We start from the raw sequence: 22303 nt of genomic DNA, 5'->3' as shown, positions 1-22303 counted from the left end.
GGCTCACTAATAAAGGTCAAGCCACTTGGCTGCCAGAATGCCCTGCTTCAGCACAGACCAGAAAGGCATTGTGATAAGCGTATCCCCGGTATAGTCAGGGGTTAATGGGAGTCGTCCCCGTCCCCCCAGTATACGCCCAGAACCATGGACCCGGTACTTGTGGTTCGGACTGTCTCCAACCAGCCATAATGTTGTGAGAGTGAAATTATGTCTAAGTCCAGCTTTGGTACATTAGAAGCAACTCTGAAACTTAACCTAAGCGTTTTTCGAAGCTACTTTTTGGCTAACTTCTTATAGGAAGGTCTAGGAGCTCTGAAAATGAAGGTGCGCGTCTTTCACTCTTCCCGAGGGACTTAGAAGAATTTTGTGATATTTTTTATTAAAATGGTGTATAAGGGTATATATATAAATATATTTTATGCACTGTATATGAGCTGGCGATTTCTAAGTCTGTGGTTCCGAGAGGGGGTAACCAGGCTCACTAATAAAGGTCAAGCCACTTGGCTGCCAGAATGCCCTGCTTCAGCACAGACCAGAAAGGCATTGTGATAAGCGTATACCCGGTATAGTCAGGGGTTAATGGGAGTCGTCCCCGTCCCCCCAGTATACGGCCAGAACCATGGACCCGGTACTTGTGTTTCGGACTGTCTCCAACCAGCCATAATGTTGTGAGAGTGAAATTATGTCTCAGTACAGCTTTGGTACATTAGAAGCAACTCTGAAACTTAACCTAAGCGTTTTTCGAAGCTACTTTTTGGCTAACTTCTTATAGGAAGGTCTAGGAGCTCTGAAAATGAACGTGCGCGTCTTTCACTCTTCCCGAGGGACTTAGAAGAATTTTGTGATATTTTTTATTAAAATGGTGTATAAGGGTATATAGATAAATATATTTTATGCACTGTATATGAGCTGGCGATTTCTAAGTCTGTGGTTCCGAGAGGGGGTAACCAGGCTCACTAATAAAGGTCAAGCCACTTGGCTGCCAGAATGCCCTGCTTCAGCACAGACCAGAAAGGCATTGTGATAAGCGTATCCCCGGTATAGTCAAGGGTTAATGGCAGTCGTCCCCGTCCCCCCAGTATACGCCCAGAACCATGGACCCGGTACTTGTGGTTCGGACTGTCTCCAACCAGCCATAATGTTGTGAGAGTGAAATTATGTCTAAGTCCAGCTTTGGTACATTAGAAGCAACTCTGAAACTTAACCTAAGCGTTTTTCGAACCTTCTTTTTGGCTAACTTCTTATAGGAAGGTCTAGGAGCTCTGAAAATGAACGTGCGCGTCTTTCACTCTTCCCGAGGGACTTAGAAGAATTTTGTGATATTTTTTATTAAAATGGTGTACAGTATAAGGGTATATATATAAATTTATTTTATGCACTGTATATGAGCTGGCGATTTCTAAGTCTGTGGTTCCGAGAGGGGGTAACCAGGCTCACTAATAAAGGTCAAGCCACTTGGCTGCCAGAATGCCCTGCTTCAGCACAGACCAGAAAGGCATTGTGATAAGCGTATCCCCGGTATAGTCAGGGGTTAATGGGAGTCGTCCCCGTCCCCCCAGTATACGCCCAGAACCATGGACCCGGTACTTGTGGTTCGGACTGTCTCCAACCAGCCATAATGTTGTGAGAGTGAAATTATGTCTAAGTCCAGCTTTGGTACATTAGAAGCAACTCTGAAACTTAACCTAAGCGTTTTTCGAAGCTACTTTTTGGCTAACTTCTTATAGGAAGGTCTAGGAGCTCTGAAAATGAACGTGCGTGTCTTTCACTCTTCCCGAGGGACTTAGAAGAATTTTGTGATATTTTTTATTAAAATAGTGTATAAGGGTATATAGATAAATATATTTTATGCACTGTATATGAGCTGGCGATTTCTAAGTCTGTGGTTCCGAGAGGGGGTAACCAGGCTCACTAATAAAGGTCAAGCCACTTGGCTGCCAGAATGCCCTGCTTCAGCACAGACCAGAAAGGCATTGTGATAAGCGTATCCCCGGTATAGTCAGGGGTTAATGGGAGTCGTCCCCGTCCCCCCAGTATACGCCCAGAACCATGGACCCGGTACTTGTGGTTCGGACTGTCTCCAACCAGCCATAATGTTGTGAGAGTGAAATTATGTCTAAGTCCAGCTTTGGTACATTAGAAGCAACTCTGAAACTTAACCTAAGCGTTTTTCGAAGCTACTTTTTGGCTAACTTCTTATAGGAAGGTCTAGGAGCTCTGAAAATGAAGGTGCGCGTCTTTCACTCTTCCCGAGGGACTTAGAAGAATTTTGTGATATTTTTTATTAAAATGGTGTATAAGGGTATATATATAAATATATTTTATGCACTGTATATGAGCTGGCGATTTCTAAGTCTGTGGTTCCGAGAGGGGGTAACCAGGCTCACTAATAAAGGTCAAGCCACTTGGCTGCCAGAATGCCCTGCTTCAGCACAGACCAGAAAGGCATTGTGATAAGCGTATACCCGGTATAGTCAGGGGTTAATGGGAGTCGTCCCCGTCCCCCCAGTATACGGCCAGAACCATGGACCCGGTACTTGTGTTTCGGACTGTCTCCAACCAGCCATAATGTTGTGAGAGTGAAATTATGTCTCAGTACAGCTTTGGTACATTAGAAGCAACTCTGAAACTTAACCTAAGCGTTTTTCGAAGCTACTTTTTGGCTAACTTCTTATAGGAAGGTCTAGGAGCTCTGAAAATGAACGTGCGCGTCTTTCACTCTTCCCGAGGGACTTAGAAGAATTTTGTGATATTTTTTATTAAAATGGTGTATAAGGGTATATAGATAAATATATTTTATGCACTGTATATGAGCTGGCGATTTCTAAGTCTGTGGTTCCGAGAGGGGGTAACCAGGCTCACTAATAAAGGTCAAGCCACTTGGCTGCCAGAATGCCCTGCTTCAGCACAGACCAGAAAGGCATTGTGATAAGCGTATCCCCGGTATAGTCAAGGGTTAATGGCAGTCGTCCCCGTCCCCCCAGTATACGCCCAGAACCATGGACCCGGTACTTGTGGTTCGGACTGTCTCCAACCAGCCATAATGTTGTGAGAGTGAAATTATGTCTAAGTCCAGCTTTGGTACATTAGAAGCAACTCTGAAACTTAACCTAAGCGTTTTTCGAACCTTCTTTTTGGCTAACTTCTTATAGGAAGGTCTAGGAGCTCTGAAAATGAACGTGCGCGTCTTTCACTCTTCCCGAGGGACTTAGAAGAATTTTGTGATATTTTTTATTAAAATGGTGTACAGTATAAGGGTATATATATAAATTTATTTTATGCACTGTATATGAGCTGGCGATTTCTAAGTCTGTGGTTCCGAGAGGGGGTAACCAGGCTCACTAATAAAGGTCAAGCCACTTGGCTGCCAGAATGCCCTGCTTCAGCACAGACCAGAAAGGCATTGTGATAAGCGTATCCCCGGTATAGTCAGGGGTTAATGGGAGTCGTCCCCGTCCCCCCAGTATACGCCCAGAACCATGGACCCGGTACTTGTGGTTCGGACTGTCTCCAACCAGCCATAATGTTGTGAGAGTGAAATTATGTCTAAGTCCAGCTTTGGTACATTAGAAGCAACTCTGAAACTTTACTTAAGCGTTTTTCGAAGCTACTTTTTGGCTAAATTCTTATAGGAAGGTCTAGGAGCTCTGAAAATGAACGTGCGCGTCTTTCACTCTTCCCGAGGGACTTAGAAGAATTTTGTGATATTTTTTATTAAAATAGTGTATAAGGGTATATAGATAAATATATTTTATGCACTGCATATGAGCTGGCGATTTCTAAGTCTGTGGTTCCGAGAGGGGGTAACCAGGCTCACTAATAAAGGTCAAGCCACTTGGCTGCCAGAATGCCCTGCTTCAGCACAGACCAGAAAGGCATTGTGATAAGCGTATCCCCGGTATAGTCAGGGGTTAATGGCAGTCGTCCCCGTCCCCCCAGTATACGCCCAGAACCATGGACCCGGTACTTGTGGTTCGGACTGTCTCCAACCAGCCATAATGTTGTGAGAGTGAAATTATGTCTAAGTCCAGCTTTGGTACATTAGAAGCAACTCTGAAACTTAACCTAAGCGTTTTTCGAACCTACTTTTTGGCTAACTTCTTATAGGAAGGTCTAGGAGCTCTGAAAATGAACGTGCGCGTCTTTCACTCTTCCCGAGGGACTTAGAAGAATTTTGTGATATTTTTTATTAAAATGGTGTACAGTATAAGGGTATACAGTATATATAAATTTATTTTATGCACTGTATATGAGCTGGCGATTTCTAAGTCTGTGGTTCCGAGAGGGGGTAACCAGGCTCACTAATAAAGGTCAAGCCACTTGGCTGCCAGAATGCCCTGCTTCAGCACAGACCAGAAAGGCATTGTGATAAGCGTATCCCCTTTATAGTCAGGGGTTAATGGGAGTCGTCCCCGTCCCCCCAGTATACGCCCAGCACCATGGACCCGGTACTTGTTGTTCGGACTGTCTCCAACCAGCCATAATGTTGTGAGAGTGAAATTATGTCTAAGTCCAGCTTTGGTACATTAGAAGCAACTCTGAAACTTAACCTAAGCGTTTTTCGAAGCTACTTTTTGGCTAACTTCTTATAGGAAGGTCTAGGAGCTCTGAAAATGAACGTGCGCGTCTTTCACTCTTCCCGAGGGACTTAGAAGAATTTTGTGATATTTTTTATTAAAATGGTGTATAAGGGTATATAGATAAATATATTTTATGCACTGTATATGAGCTGGCGATTTCTAAGTCTGTGGTTCCGAGAGGGGGTAACCAGGCTCACTAATAAAGGTCAAGCCACTTGGCTGCCAGAATGCCCTGCTTCAGCACGGACCAGAAAGGCATTGTGATAAGCGTATCCCCGGTATAGTCAAGGGTTAATGGCAGTCGTCCCCGTCCCCCCAGTATACGCCCAGAACCATGGACCCGGTACTTGTGGTTCGGACTGTCTCCAACCAGCCATAATGTTGTGAGAGTGAAATTATGTCTAAGTCCAGCTTTGGTACATTAGAAGCAACTCTGAAACTTAACCTAAGCGTTTTTCGAACCTTCTTTTTGCCTAACTTCTTATAGGAAGGTCTAGGAGCTCTGAAAATGAACGTGCGCGTCTTTCACTCTTCCCGAGGGACTTAGAAGAATTTTGTGATATTTTTTATTAAAATGGTGTACAGTATAAGGGTATATATATAAATTTATTTTATGCACTGTATATGAGCTGGCGATTTCTAAGTCTGTGGTTCCGAGAGGGGGTAACCAGGCTCACTAATAAAGGTCAAGCCACTTGGCTGCCAGAATGCCCTGCTTCAGCACAGACCAGAAAGGCATTGTGATAAGCGTATCCCCGGTATAGTCAGGGGTTAATGGGAGTCGTCCCCGTCCCCCCAGTATACGCCCAGAACCATGGACCCGGTACTTGTGGTTCGGACTGTCTCCAACCAGCCATAATGTTGTGAGAGTGAAATTATGTCTAAGTCCAGCTTTGGTACATTAGAAGCAACTCTGAAACTTTACTTAAGCGTTTTTCGAAGCTACTTTTTGGCTAAATTCTTATAGGAAGGTCTAGGAGCTCTGAAAATGAACGTGCGCGTCTTTCACTCTTCCCGAGGGACTTAGAAGAATTTTGTGATATTTTTTATTAAAATAGTGTATAAGGGTATATAGATAAATATATTTTATGCACTGTATATGAGCTGGCGATTTCTAAGTCTGTGGTTCCGAGAGGGGGTAACCAGGCTCACTAATAAAGGTCAAGCCACTTGGCTGCCAGAATGCCCTGCTTCAGCACAGACCAGAAAGGCATTGTGATAAGCGTATCCCCGGTATAGTCAGGGGTTAATGGGAGTCGTCCCCGTCCCCCCAGTATACGCCCAGAACCATGGACCCGGTACATATGGTTCGGACTGTCTCCAACCAGCCATAATGTTGTGAGAGTGAAATTATGTCTAAGTCCAGCTTTGGTACATTAGAAGCAACTCTGAAACTTAACCTAAGCGTTTTTCGAAGCTACTTTTTGGCTAACTTCTTATAGGAAGGTCTAGGAGCTCTGAAAATGAACGTGCGCGTCTTTCACTCTTCCCGAGGGACTTAGAAGAATTTTGTGATATTTTTTATTAAAATGGTGTACAGTATAAGGGTATATATATAAATTTATTTTATGCACTGTATATGAGCTGGCGATTTCTAAGTCTGTGGTTCCGAGAGGGGGTAACCAGGCTCACTAATAAAGGTCAAGCCACTTGGCTGCCAGAATGCCCTGCTTCAGCACAGACCAGAAAGGCATTGTGATAAGCGTATCCCCGGTATAGTCAGGGGTTAATGGCAGTCGTCCCCGTCCCCCCAGTATACGCCCAGAACCATGGACCCGGTACTTGTGGTTCGGACTGTCTCCAACCAGCCATAATGTTGTGAGAGTGAAATTATGTCTAAGTCCAGCTTTGGTACATTAGAAGCAACTCTGAAACTTAACCTAAGCGTTTTTCGAACCTACTTTTTGGCTAACTTCTTATAGGAAGGTCTAGGAGCTCTGAAAATGAACGTGCGCGTCTTTCACTCTTCCCTAGGGACTTAGAAGAATTTTGTGATATTTTTTATTAAAATGGTGTACAGTATAAGGGTATATATATAAATTTATTTTATGCACTGTATATGAGCTGGCAATTTCTAAGTCTGTGGTTCCGAGAGGGGGTAACCAGGCTCACTAATAAAGGTCAAGCCACTTGGCTGCCAGAATGCCCTGCTTCAGCACAGACCAGAAAGGCATTGTGATAAGCGTATCCCCGGTATAGTCAGGGGTTAATGGGAGTCGTCCCCGTCCCCCCAGTATACGCCCAGAACCATGGACCCGGTACTTGTGGTTCGGACTGTCTCCAACCAGCCATAATGTTGTGAGAGTGAAATTATGTCTCAGTACAGCTTTGGTACATTAGAAGCAACTCTGAAACTTAACCTAAGCGTTTTTCGAAGCTACTTTTTGGCTAACTTCTTATAGGAAGGTCTAGGAGCTCTGAAAATGAACGTGCGCGTCTTTCACTCTTCCCGAGGGACTTAGAAGAATTTTGTGATATTTTTTATTAAAATGGTGTACAGTATAAGGGTATATATATAAATTTATTTTATGCACTGTATATGAGCTGGCGATTTCTAAGTCTGTGGTTCCGAGAGGGGGTAACCAGGCTCACTAATAAAGGTCAAGCCACTTGGCTGCCAGAATGCCCTGCTTCAGCACAGACCAGAAAGGCATTGTGATAAGCGTATCCCCGGTATAGTCAGGGGTTAATGGCAGTCGTCCCCGTCCCCCCAGTATACGCCCAGAACCATGGACCCGGTACTTGTGGTTCGGACTGTCTCCAACCAGCCATAATGTTGTGAGAGTGAAATTATGTCTAAGTCCAGCTTTGGTACATTAGAAGCAACTCTGAAACTTAACCTAAGCGTTTTTCGAACCTACTTTTTGGCTAACTTCTTATAGGAAGGTCTAGGAGCTCTGAAAATGAACGTGCGCGTCTTTCACTCTTCCCTAGGGACTTAGAAGAATTTTGTGATATTTTTTATTAAAATGGTGTACAGTATAAGGGTATATATATAAATTTATTTTATGCACTGTATATGAGCTGGCAATTTCTAAGTCTGTGGTTCCGAGAGGGGGTAACCAGGCTCACTAATAAAGGTCAAGCCACTTGGCTGCCAGAATGCCCTGCTTCAGCACAGACCAGAAAGGCATTGTGATAAGCGTATCCCCGGTATAGTCAGGGGTTAATGGGAGTCGTCCCCGTCCCCCCAGTATACGCCCAGAACCATGGACCCGGTACTTGTGGTTCGGACTGTCTCCAACCAGCCATAATGTTGTGAGAGTGAAATTATGTCTAAGTCCAGCTTTGGTACATTAGAAGCAACTCTGAAACTTAACCTAAGCGTTTTTCGAAGCTACTTTTTGGCTAACTTCTTATAGGAAGGTCTAGGAGCTCTGAAAATGAACGTGCGTGTCTTTCACTCTTCCCGAGGGACTTAGAAGAATTTTGTGATATTTTTTATTAAAATAGTGTACAGTATAAGGGTATATAGATAAATATATTTTATGCACTGTATATGAGCTGGCGATTTCTAAGTCTGTGGTTCCGAGAGGGGGTAACCAGGCTCACTAATAAAGGTCAAGCCACTTGGCTGCCAGAATGCCCTGCTTCAGCACAGACCAGAAAGGCATTGTGATAAGCGTATCCCCGGTATAGTCAAGGGTTAATGGCAGTCGTCCCCGTCCCCCCAGTATACGCCCAGAACCATGGACCCGGTACTTGTGGTTCGGACTGTCTCCAACCAGCCATAATGTTGTGAGAGTGAAATTATGTCTAAGTCCAGCTTTGGTACATTAGAAGCAACTCTGAAACTTAACCTAAGCGTTTTTCGAACCTACTTTTTGGCTAACTTCTTATAGGAAGGTCTAGGAGCTCTGAAAATGAACGTGCGCGTCTTTCACTCTTCCCTAGGGACTTAGAAGAATTTTGTGATATTTTTTATTAAAATGGTGTACAGTATAAGGGTATATATATAAATTTATTTTATGCACTGTATATGAGCTGGCGATTTCTAAGTCTGTGGTTCCGAGAGGGGGTAACCAGGCTCACTAATAAAGGTCAAGCCACTTGGCTGCCAGAATGCCCTGCTTCAGCACAGACCAGAAAGGCATTGTGATAAGCGTATCCCCGGTATAGTCAGGGGTTAATGGCAGTCATCCCCGTCCCCCCAGTATACGCCCAGAACCATGGACCCGGTACTTGTGGTTCGGACTGTCTCCAACCAGCCATAATGTTGTGAGAGTGAAATTATGTCTAAGTCCAGCTTTGGTACATTAGAAGCAACTCTGAAACTTAACCTAAGCGTTTTTCGAACCTACTTTTTGGCTAACTTCTTATAGGAAGGTCTAGGAGCTCTGAAAATGAACGTGCGCGTCTTTCACTCTTCCCTAGGGACTTAGAAGAATTTTGTGATATTTTTTATTAAAATGGTGTACAGTATAAGGGTATATATATAAATTTATTTTATGCACTGTATATGAGCTGGCGATTTCTAAGTCTGTGGTTCCGAGAGGGGGTAACCAGGCTCACTAATAAAGGTCAAGCCACTTGGCTGCCAGAATGCCCTGCTTCAGCACAGACCAGAAAGGCATTGTGATAAGCGTATCCCCGGTATAGTCAGGGGTTAATGGGAGTCGTCCCCGTCCCCCCAGTATACGCCCAGAACCATGGACCCGGTACTTGTGGTTCGGACTGTCTCCAACCAGCCATAATGTTGTGAGAGTGAAATTATGTCTAAGTCCAGCTTTGGTACATTAGAAGCAACTCTGAAACTTAACCTAAGCGTTTTTCGAAGCTACTTTTTGGCTAACTTCTTATAGGAAGATCTAGGAGCTCTGAAAATGAACGTGCGTGTCTTTCACTCTTCCCGAGGGACTTAGAAGAATTTTGTGATATTTTTTATTAAAATAGTGTATAAGGGTATATAGATAAATATATTTTATGCACTGTATATGAGCTGGCGATTTCTAAGTCTGTGGTTCCGAGAGGGGGTAACCAGGCTCACTAATAAAGGTCAAGCCACTTGGCTGCCAGAATGCCCTGCTTCAGCACAGACCAGAAAGGCATTGTGATAAGCGTATCCCCGGTATAGTCAGGGGTTAATGGGAGTCGTCCCCGTCCCCCCAGTATACGGCCAGAACCATGGACCCGGTACTTGTGTTTCGGACTGTCTCCAACCAGCCATAATGTTGTGAGAGTGAAATTATGTCTCAGTACAGCTTTGGTACATTAGAAGCAACTCTGAAACTTAACCTAAGCGTTTTTCGAAGCTACTTTTTGGCTAACTTCTTATAGGAAGGTCTAGAAGCTCTGAAAATGAACGTGCGCGTCTTTCACTCTTCCCGAGGGACTTAGAAGAATTTTGTGATATTTTTTATTAAAATGGTGTATAAGGGTATATAGATAAATATATTTTATGCACTGTATATGAGCTGGCGATTTCTAAGTCTGTGGTTCCGAGAGGGGGTAACCAGGCTCACTAATAAAGGTCAAGCCACTTGGCTGCCAGAATGCCCTGCTTCAGCACAGACCAGAAAGGCATTGTGATAAGCGTATCCCCGGTATAGTCAGGGGTTAATGGGAGTCGTCCCCGTCCCCCCAGTATACGCCCAGAACCATGGACCCGGTACTTGTGGTTCGGACTGTCTCCAACCAGCCATAATGTTGTGAGAGTGAAATTATGTCTAAGTCCAGCTTTGGTACATTAGAAGCAACTCTGAAACTTTACTTAAGCGTTTTTCGAAGCTACTTTTTGGCTAAATTCTTATAGGAAGGTCTAGGAGCTCTGAAAATGAACGTGCGCGTCTTTCACTCTTCCCGAGGGACTTAGAAGAATTTTGTGATATTTTTTATTAAAATAGTGTATAAGGGTATATAGATAAATATATTTTATGCACTGTATATGAGCTGGCGATTTCTAAGTCTGTGGTTCCGAGAGGGGGTAACCAGGCTCACTAATAAAGGTCAAGCCACTTGGTTGCCAGAATGCCCTGCTTCAGCACAGACCAGAAAGGCATTGTGATAAGCGTATCCCCGGTATAGTCAGGGGTTAATGGGAGTCGTCCCCGTCCCCCCAGTATACGCCCAGAACCATGGACCCGGTACTTGTGGTTCGGACTCTCTCCAACCAGCCATAATGTTGTGAGAGTGAAATTATGTCTAAGTCCAGCTTTGGTACATTAGAAGCAACTCTGAAACTTAACCTAAGCGTTTTTCGAAGCTACTTTTTGGCTAACTTCTTATAAGAAGGTCTAGGAGCTCTGAAAATGAACGTGCGCGTCTTTCACTCTTCCCGAGGGACTTAGAAGAATTTTGTGATATTTTTTATTAAAATGGTGTACAGTATAAGGGTATATATATAAATTTATTTTATGCACTGTATATGAGCTGGCGATTTCTAAGTCTGTGGTTCCGAGAGGGGGTAACCAGGCTCACTAATAAAGGTCAAGCCACTTGGCTGCCAGAATGCCCTGCTTCAGCACAGACCAGAAAGGCATTGTGATAAGCGTATCCCCGGTATAGTCAGGGGTTAATGGCAGTCGTCCCCGTCCCCCCAGTATACGCCCAGAACCATGGACCCGGTACTTGTGGTTCGGACTGTCTCCAACCAGCCATAATGTTGTGAGAGTGAAATTATGTCTAAGTCCAGCTTTGGTACATTAGAAGCAACTCTGAAACTTAACCTAAGCGTTTTTCGAAGCTACTTTTTGGCTAACTTCTTATAGGAAGGTCTAGGAGCTCTGAAAATGAAGGTGCGCGTCTTTCACTCTTCCCGAGGGACTTAGAAGAATTTTGTGATATTTTTTATTAAAATGGTGTATAAGGGTATATATATAAATATATTTTATGCACTGTATATGAGCTGGCGATTTCTAAGTCTGTGGTTCCGAGAGGGGGTAACCAGGCTCACTAATAAAGGTCAAGCCACTTGGCTGCCAGAATGCCCTGCTTCAGCACAGACCAGAAAGGCATTGTGATAAGCGTATACTCGGTATAGTCAGGGGTTAATGGGAGTCGTCCCCGTCCCCCCAGTATACGGCCAGAACCATGGACCCGGTACTTGTGTTTCGGACTGTCTCCAACCAGCCATAATGTTGTGAGAGTGAAATTATGTCTCAGTACAGCTTTGGTACATTAGAAGCAACTCTGAAACTTAACCTAAGCGTTTTTCGAAGCTACTTTTTGGCTAACTTCTTATAGGAAGGTCTAGGAGCTCTGAAAATGAACGTGCGCGTCTTTCACTCTTCCCGAGGGACTTAGAAGAATTTTGTGATATTTTTTATTAAAATGGTGTATAAGGGTATATAGATAAATATATTTTATGCACTGTATATGAGCTGGCGATTTCTAAGTCTGTGGTTCCGAGAGGGGGTAACCAGGCTCACTAATAAAGGTCAAGCCACTTGGCTGCCAGAATGCCCTGCTTCAGCACAGACCAGAAAGGCATTGTGATAAGCGTATCCCCGGTATAGTCAAGGGTTAATGGCAGTCGTCCCCGTCCCCCCAGTATACGCCCAGAACCATGGACCCGGTACTTGTGGTTCGGACTGTCTCCAACCAGCCATAATGTTGTGAGAGTGAAATTATGTCTAAGTCCAGCTTTGGTACATTAGAAGCAACTCTGAAACTTAACCTAAGCGTTTTTCGAACCTTCTTTTTGGCTAACTTCTTATAGGAAGGTCTAGGAGCTCTGAAAATGAACGTGCGCGTCTTTCACTCTTCCCGAGGGACTTAGAAGAATTTTGTGATATTTTTTATTAAAATGGTGTACAGTATAAGGGTATATATATAAATTTATTTTATGCACTGTATATGAGCTGGCGATTTCTAAGTCTGTGGTTCCGAGAGGGGGTAACCAGGCTCACTAATAAAGGTCAAGCCACTTGGCTGCCAGAATGCCCTGCTTCAGCACAGACCAGAAAGGCATTGTGATAAGCGTATCCCCGGTATAGTCAGGGGTTAATGGCAGTCGTCCCCGTCCCCCCAGTATACGCCCAGAACCATGGACCCGGTACTTGTGGTTCGGACTGTCTCCAACCAGCCATAATGTTGTGAGAGTGAAATTATGTCTAAGTCCAGCTTTGGTACATTAGAAGCAACTCTGAAACTTTACTTAAGCGTTTTTCGAAGCTACTTTTTGGCTAAATTCTTATAGGAAGGTCTAGGAGCTCTGAAAATGAACGTGCGCGTCTTTCACTCTTCCCGAGGGACTTAGAAGAATTTTGTGATATTTTTTATTAAAATAGTGTATAAGGGTATATAGATAAATATATTTTATGCACTGTATATGAGCTGGCGATTTCTAAGTCTGTGGTTCCGAGAGGGGGTAACCAGGCTCACTAATAAAGGTCAAGCCACTTGGCTGCCAGAATGCCCTGCTTCAGCACAGACCAGAAAGGCATTGTGATAAGCGTATCCCCGGTATAGTCAGGGGTTAATGGGAGTCGTCCCCGTCCCCCCAGTATACGCCCAGAACCATGGACCCGGTACTTGTGGTTCGGACTGTCTCCAACCAGCCATAATGTTGTGAGAGTGAAATTATGTCTAAGTCCAGCTTTGGTACATTAGAAGCAACTCTGAAACTTAACCTAAGCGTTTTTCGAACCTTCTTTTTGGCTAACTTCTTATAGGAAGGTCTAGGAGCTCTGAAAATGAACGTGCGCGTCTTTCACTCTTCCCGAGGGACTTAGAAGAATTTTGTGATATTTTTTATTAAAATGGTGTACAGTATAAGGGTATATATATAAATTTATTTTATGCACTGTATATGAGCTGGCGATTTCTAAGTCTGTGGTTCCGAGAGGGGGTAACCAGGCTCACTAATAAAGGTCAAGCCACTTGGCTGCCAGAATGCCCTGCTTCAGCACAGACCAGAAAGGCATTGTGATAAGCGTATCCCCGGTATAGTCAGGGGTTAATGGCAGTCGTCCCCGTCCCCCCAGTATACGCCCAGAACCATGGACCCGGTACTTGTGGTTCGGACTGTCTCCAACCAGCCATAATGTTGTGAGAGTGAAATTATGTCTAAGTCCAGCTTTGGTACATTAGAAGCAACTCTGAAACTTTACTTAAGCGTTTTTCGAAGCTACTTTTTGGCTAAATTCTTATAGGAAGGTCTAGGAGCTCTGAAAATGAACGTGCGCGTCTTTCACTCTTCCCGAGGGACTTAGAAGAATTTTGTGATATTTTTTATTAAAATAGTGTATAAGGGTATATAGATAAATATATTTTATGCACTGTATATGAGCTGGCGATTTCTAAGTCTGTGGTTCCGAGAGGGGGTAACCAGGCTCACTAATAAAGGTCAAGCCACTTGGCTGCCAGAATGCCCTGCTTCAGCACAGACCAGAAAGGCATTGTGATAAGCGTATCCCCGGTATAGTCAGGGGTTAATGGGAGTCGTCCCCGTCCCCCCAGTATACGCCCAGAACCATGGACCCGGTACTTGTGGTTCGGACTGTCTCCAACCAGCCATAATGTTGTGAGAGTGAAATTATGTCTAAGTCCAGCTTTGGTACATTAGAAGCAACTCTGAAACTTTACTTAAGCGTTTTTCGAAGCTACTTTTTGGCTAAATTCTTATAGGAAGGTCTAGGAGCTCTGAAAATGAACGTGCGCGTCTTTCACTCTTCCCGAGGGACTTAGAAGAATTTTGTGATATTTTTTATTAAAATAGTGTATAAGGGTATATAGATAAATATATTTTATGCACTGTATATGAGCTGGCGATTTCTAAGTCTGTGGTTCCGAGAGGGGGTAACCAGGCTCACTAATAAAGGTCAAGCCACTTGGCTGCCAGAATGCCCTGCTTCAGCACAGACCAGAAAGGCATTGTGATAAGCGTATCCCCGGTATAGTCAGGGGTTAATGGGAGTCGTCCCCGTCCCCCCAGTATACGCCCAGAACCATGGACCCGGTACATATGGTTCGGACTGTCTCCAACCAGCCATAATGTTGTGAGAGTGAAATTATGTCTAAGTCCAGCTTTGGTACATTAGAAGCAACTCTGAAACTTAACCTAAGCGTTTTTCGAAGCTACTTTTTGGCTAACTTCTTATAGGAAGGTCTAGGAGCTCTGAAAATGAACGTGCGCGTCTTTCACTCTTCCCGAGGGACTTAGAAGAATTTTGTGATATTTTTTATTAAAATGGTGTACAGTATAAGGGTATATATATAAATTTATTTTATGCACTGTATATGAGCTGGCGATTTCTAAGTCTGTGGTTCCGAGAGGGGGTAACCAGGCTCACTAATAAAGGTCAAGCCACTTGGCTGCCAGAATGCCCTGCTTCAGCACAGACCAGAAAGGCATTGTGATAAGCGTATCCCCGGTATAGTCAGGGGTTAATGGCAGTCGTCCCCGTCCCCCCAGTATACGCCCAGAACCATGGACCCGGTACTTGTGGTTCGGACTGTCTCCAACCAGCCATAATGTTGTGAGAGTGAAATTATGTCTAAGTCCAGCTTTGGTACATTAGAAGCAACTCTGAAACTTAACCTAAGCGTTTTTCGAAGCTACTTTTTGGCTAACTTCTTATAGGAAGGTCTAGGAGCTCTGAAAATGAACGTGCGCGTCTTTCACTCTTCCCGAGGGACTTAGAAGAATTTTGTGATATTTTTTATTAAAATAGTGTATAAGGGTATATAGATAAATATATTTTATGCACTGTATATGAGCTGGCGATTTCTAAGTCTGTGGTTCCGAGAGGGGGTAACCAGGCTCACTAATAAAGGTCAAGCCACTTGGCTGCCAGAATGCCCTGCTTCAGCACAGACCAGAAAGGCATTGTGATAAGCGTATCCCCGGTATAGTCAGGGGTTAATGGGAGTCGTCCCCGTCCCCCCAGTATACGCCCAGAACCATGGACCCGGTACATATGGTTCGGACTGTCTCCAACCAGCCATAATGTTGTGAGAGTGAAATTATGTCTAAGTCCAGCTTTGGTACATTAGAAGCAACTCTGAAACTTAACCTAAGCGTTTTTCGAAGCTACTTTTTGGCTAACTTCTTATAGGAAGGTCTAGGAGCTCTGAAAATGAACGTGCGCGTCTTTCACTCTTCCCGAGGGACTTAGAAGAATTTTGTGATATTTTTTATTAAAATGGTGTACAGTATAAGGGTATATATATAAATTTATTTTATGCACTGTATATGAGCTGGCGATTTCTAAGTCTGTGGTTCCGAGAGGGGGTAACCAGGCTCACTAATAAAGGTCAAGCCACTTGGCTGCCAGAATGCCCTGCTTCAGCACAGACCAGAAAGGCATTGTGATAAGCGTATCCCCGGTATAGTCAGGGGTTAATGGCAGTCGTCCCCGTCCCCCCAGTATACGCCCAGAACCATGGACCCGGTACTTGTGGTTCGGACTGTCTCCAACCAGCCATAATGTTGTGAGAGTGAAATTATGTCTAAGTCCAGCTTTGGTACATTAGAAGCAACTCTGAAACTTAACCTAAGCGTTTTTCGAAGCTACTTTTTGGCTAACTTCTTATAGGAAGGTCTAGGAGCTCTGAAAATGAACGTGCGCGTCTTTCACTCTTCCCGAGGGACTTAGAAGAATTTTGTGATATTTTTTATTAAAATAGTGTATAAGGGTATATAGATAAATATATTTTATGCACTGTATATGAGCTGGCGATTTCTAAGTCTGTGGTTCCGAGAGGGGGTAACCAGGCTCACTAATAAAGGTCAAGCCACTTGGCTGCCAGAATGCCCTGCTTCAGCACAGACCAGAAAGGCATTGTGATAAGCGTATCCCCGGTATAGTCAGGGGTTAATGGGAGTCGTCCCCGTCCCCCCAGTATACGCCCAGAACCATGGACCCGGTACATATGGTTCGGACTGTCTCCAACCAGCCATAATGTTGTGAGAGTGAAATTATGTCTAAGTCCAGCTTTGGTACATTAGAAGCAACTCTGAAACTTAACCTAAGCGTTTTTCGAAGCTACTTTTTGGCTAACTTCTTATAGGAAGGTCTAGGAGCTCTGAAAATGAACGTGCGCGTCTTTCACTCTTCCCGAGGGACTTAGAAGAATTTTGTGATATTTTTTATTAAAATGGTGTACAGTATAAGGGTATATATATAAATTTATTTTATGCACTGTATATGAGCTGGCGATTTCTAAGTCTGTGGTTCCGAGAGGGGGTAACCAGGCTCACTAATAAAGGTCAAGCCACTTGGCTGCCAGAATGCCCTGCTTCAGCACAGACCAGAAAGGCATTGTGATAAGCGTATCCCCGGTATAGTCAGGGGTTAATGGCAGTCGTCCCCGTCCCCCCAGTATACGCCCAGAACCATGGACCCGGTACTTGTGGTTCGGACTGTCTCCAACCAGCCATAATGTTGTGAGAGTGAAATTATGTCTAAGTCCAGCTTTGGTACATTAGAAGCAACTCTGAAACTTAACCTAAGCGTTTTTCGAAGCTACGTTTTGGCTAACTTCTTATAGGAAGGTCTAGGAGCTCTGAAAATGAACGTGCGTGTCTTTCACTCTTCCCGAGGGACTTAGAAGAATTTTGTGATATTTTTTATTAAAATAGTGTATAAGGGTATATAGATAAATATATTTTATGCACTGTATATGAGCTGGCGATTTCTAAGTCTGTGGTTCCGAGAGGGGGTAACCAGGCTCACTAATAAAGGTCAAGCCACTTGGCTGCCAGAATGCCCTGCTTCAGCACAGACCAGAAAGGCATTGTGATAAGCGTATCCCCGGTATAGTCAGGGGTTAATGGGAGTCGTCCCCGTCCCCCCAGTATACGCCCAGAACCATGGACCCGGTACTTGTGGTTCGGACTGTCTCCAACCAGCCATAATGTTGTGAGAGTGAAATTATGTCTAAGTCCAGCTTTGGTACATTAGAAGCAACTCTGAAACTTAACCTAAGCGTTTTTCGAAGCTACTTTTTGGCTAACTTCTTATAGGAAGGTCTAGGAGCTCTGAAAATGAAGGTGCGCGTCTTTCACTCTTCCCGAGGGACTTAGAAGAATTTTGTGATATTTTTTATTAAAATGGTGTATAAGGGTATATATATAAATATATTTTATGCACTGTATATGAGCTGGCGATTTCTAAGTCTGTGGTTCCGAGAGGGGGTAACCAGGCTCACTAATAAAGGTCAAGCCACTTGGCTGCCAGAATGCCCTGCTTCAGCACAGACCAGAAAGGCATTGTGATAAGCGTATACCCGGTATAGTCAGGGGTTAATGGGAGTCGTCCCCGTCCCCCCAGTATACGGCCAGAACCATGGACCCGGTACTTGTGTTTCGGACTGTCTCCAACCAGCCATAATGTTGTGAGAGTGAAATTATGTCTCAGTACAGCTTTGGTACATTAGAAGCAACTCTGAAACTTAACCTAAGCGTTTTTCGAAGCTACTTTTTGGCTAACTTCTTATAGGAAGGTCTAGGAGCTCTGAAAATGAACGTGCGCGTCTTTCACTCTTCCCGAGGGACTTAGAAGAATTTTGTGATATTTTTTATTAAAATGGTGTATAAGGGTATATAGATAAATATATTTTATGCACTGTATATGAGCTGGCGATTTCTAAGTCTGTGGTTCCGAGAGGGGGTAACCAGGCTCACTAATAAAGGTCAAGCCACTTGGCTGCCAGAATGCCCTGCTTCAGCACAGACCAGAAAGGCATTGTGATAAGCGTATCCCCGGTATAGTCAAGGGTTAATGGCAGTCGTCCCCGTCCCCCCAGTATACGCCCAGAACCATGGACCCGGTACTTGTGGTTCGGACTGTCTCCAACCAGCCATAATGTTGTGAGAGTGAAATTATGTCTAAGTCCAGCTTTGGTACATTAGAAGCAACTCTGAAACTTAACCTAAGCGTTTTTCGAACCTTCTTTTTGGCTAACTTCTTATAGGAAGGTCTAGGAGCTCTGAAAATGAACGTGCGCGTCTTTCACTCTTCCCGAGGGACTTAGAAGAATTTTGTGATATTTTTTATTAAAATGGTGTACAGTATAAGGGTATATATATAAATTTATTTTATGCACTGTATATGAGCTGGCGATTTCTAAGTCTGTGGTTCCGAGAGGGGGTAACCAGGCTCACTAATAAAGGTCAAGCCACTTGGCTGCCAGAATGCCCTGCTTCAGCACAGACCAGAAAGGCATTGTGATAAGCGTATCCCCGGTATAGTCAGGGGTTAATGGCAGTCATCCCCGTCCCCCCAGTATACGCCCAGAACCATGGACCCGGTACTTGTGGTTCGGACTGTCTCCAACCAGCCATAATGTTGTGAGAGTGAAATTATGTCTAAGTCCAGCTTTGGTACATTAGAAGCAACTCTGAAACTTAACCTAAGCGTTTTTCGAACCTACTTTTTGGCTAACTTCTTATAGGAAGGTCTAGGAGCTCTGAAAATGAACGTGCGCGTCTTTCACTCTTCCCTAGGGACTTAGAAGAATTTTGTGATATTTTTTATTAAAATGGTGTACAGTATAAGGGTATATATATAAATTTATTTTATGCACTGTATATGAGCTGGCGATTTCTAAGTCTGTGGTTCCGAGAGGGGGTAACCAGGCTCACTAATAAAGGTCAAGCCACTTGGCTGCCAGAATGCCCTGCTTCAGCACAGACCAGAAAGGCATTGTGATAAGCGTATCCCCGGTATAGTCAGGGGTTAATGGGAGTCGTCCCCGTCCCCCCAGTATACGCCCAGAACCATGGACCCGGTACTTGTGGTTCGGACTGTCTCCAACCAGCCATAATGTTGTGAGAGTGAAATTATGTCTAAGTCCAGCTTTGGTACATAAGAAGCAACTCTGAAACTTAACCTAAGCGTTTTTCGAAGCTACTTTTTGGCTAACTTCTTATAGGAAGGTCTAGGAGCTCTGAAAATGAACGTGCGTGTCTTTCACTCTTCCCGAGGGACTTAGAAGAATTTTGTGATATTTTTTATTAAAATAGTGTATAAGGGTATATAGATAAATATATTTTATGCACTGTATATGAGCTGGCGATTTCTAAGTCTGTGGTTCCGAGAGGGGGTAACCAGGCTCACTAATAAAGGTCAAGCCACTTGGCTGCCAGAATGCCCTGCTTCAGCACAGACCAGAAAGGCATTGTGATAAGCGTATCCCCGGTATAGTCAGGGGTTAATGGGAGTCCCCCCCGTCCCCCCAGTATACGCCCAGAACCATGGACCCGGTACTTGTGGTTCGGACTGTCTCCAACCAGCCATAATGTTGTGAGAGTGAAATTATGTCTAAGTCCAGCTTTGGTACATTAGAAGCAACTCTGAAACTTAACCTAAGCGTTTTTCGAAGCTACTTTTTGGCTAACTTCTTATAGGAAGGTCTAGGAGCTCTGAAAATGAACGTGCGCGTCTTTCACTCTTCCCGAGGGACTTAGAAGAATTTTGTGATATTTTTTATTAAAATAGTGTATAAGGGTATATAGATAAATATATTTTATGCACTGTATATGAGCTGGCGATTTCTAAGTCTGTGGTTCCGAGAGGGGGTAACCAGGCTCACTAATAAAGGTCAAGCCACTCTGCTGCCAGAATGCCCTGCTTCAGCACAGACCAGAAAGGCATTGTGATAAGCGTATCCCCGGTATAGTCAGGGGTTAATGGGAGTCGTCCCCGTCCCCCCAGTATACGCCCAGAACCATGGACCCGGTACTTGTGGTTCGGACTCTCTCCAACCAGCCATAATGTTGTGAGAGTGAAATTATGTCTAAGTCCAGCTTTGGTACATTAGAAGCAACTCTGAAACTTCACCTAAGCGTTTTTCGAAGCTACTTTTTGGCTAACTTCTTATAGGAAGGTCTAGGAGCTCTGAAAATGAACGTGCGCGTCTTTCACTCTTCCCGAGGGACTTAGAAGAATTTTGTGATATTTTTTATTAAAATAGTGTATAAGGGTATATAGATAAATATATTTTATGCACTGTATATGAGCTGGCGATTTCTAAGTCTGTGGTTCCGAGAGGGGGTAACCAGGCTCACTAATAAAGGTCAAGCCACTTGGCTGCCACAATGCCCTGCTTCAGCACAGACCAGAAAGGCATTGTGATAAGCGTATCCCCGGTATAGTCAGGGGTTAATGGCAGTCGTCCCCGTCCCCCCAGTATACGCCCAGAACCATGGACCCGGTACTTGTGGTTCGGAATGTCTCCAACCAGCCATAATGTTGTGAGAGTGAAATTATGTCTAAGTCCAGCTTTGGTACATTAGAAGCAACTCTGAAACTTAACCTAAGCGTTTTTCGAACCTACTTTTTGGCTAACTTCTTATAGGAAGGTCTAGGAGCTCTGAAAATGAACGTGCGCGTCTTTCACTCTTCCCGAGGGACTTAGAAGAATTTTGTGATATTTTTTATTAAAATGGTGTACAGTATAAGGGTATATATATATAAATTTATTGTATGCACTGTATATGAGCTGGCGATTTCTAAGTCTGTGGTTCCGAGAGGGGGTAACCAGGCTCACTAATAAAGGTCAAGCCACTTGGCTGCCAGAATGCCCTGCTTCAGCACAGACAGGAAAGGCATTGTGATAAGCGTATCCCCGGTATAGTCAGGGGTTAATGGGAGTCCCCCCCGTCCCCCCAGTATACGCCCAGAACCATGGACCCGGTACTTGTGGTTCGGACTGTCTCCAACCAGCCATAATGTTGTGAGAGTGAAATTATGTCTAAGTCCAGCTTCTGTACATTAGAAGCAACTCTGAAACTTAACCTAAGCGTTTTTCGAAGCTACTTTTTGGCTAACTTCTTATAGGAAGGTCTAGGAGCTCTGAAAATGAACGTGCGCGTCTTTCACTCTTCCCGAGGGACTTAGAAGAATTTTGTGATATTTTTTATTAAAATGGTGTACAGTATAAGGGTATATATATAAATTTATTTTATGCACTGTATATGAGCTGGCGATTTCTAAGTCTGTGGTTCCGAGAGGGGGTAACCAGGCTCACTAATAAAGGTCAAGCCACTTGGCTGCCAGAATGCCCTGCTTCAGCACAGACCAGAAAGGCATTGTGATAAGCGTATCCCCGGTATAGTCAGGGGTTAATGGGAGTCGTCCCCGTCCCCCCAGTATACGCCCAGAACCATGGACCCGGTACATATGGTTCGGACTGTCTCCAACCAGCCATAATGTTGTGAGAGTGAAATTATGTCTAAGTCCAGCTTTGGTACATTAGAAGCAACTCTGAAACTTAACCTAAGCGTTTTTCGAAGCTACTTTTTGGCTAACTTCTTATAGGAAGGTCTAGGAGCTCTGAAAATGAACGTGCGCGTCTTTCACTCTTCCCGAGGGACTTAGAAGAATTTTGTGATATTTTTTATTAAAATGGTGTACAGTATAAGGGTATATATATAAATTTATTTTATGCACTGTATATGAGCTGGCGATTTCTAAGTCTGTGGTTCCGAGAGGGGGTAACCAGGCTCACTAATAAAGGTCAAGCCACTTGGCTGCCAGAATGCCCTGCTTCAGCACAGACCAGAAAGGCATTGTGATAAGCGTATCCCCGGTATAGTCAGGGGTTAATGGCAGTCGTCCCCGTCCCCCCAGTATACGCCCAGAACCATGGACCCGGTACTTGTGGTTCGGACTGTCTCCAACCAGCCATAATGTTGTGAGAGTGAAATTATGTCTAAGTCCAGCTTTGGTACATTAGAAGCAACTCTGAAACTTAACCTAAGCGTTTTTCGAAGCTACGTTTTGGCTAACTTCTTATAGGAAGGTCTAGGAGCTCTGAAAATGAACGTGCGTGTCTTT

The sequence above is a fragment of the Ascaphus truei genome, chromosome 4, assembly GCF_040206685.1.
Source record: "Ascaphus truei isolate aAscTru1 chromosome 4, aAscTru1.hap1, whole genome shotgun sequence".
Lineage (NCBI taxonomy): Eukaryota > Metazoa > Chordata > Amphibia > Anura > Ascaphidae > Ascaphus > Ascaphus truei.
This window is presented reverse-complemented; position numbering follows the sequence as displayed.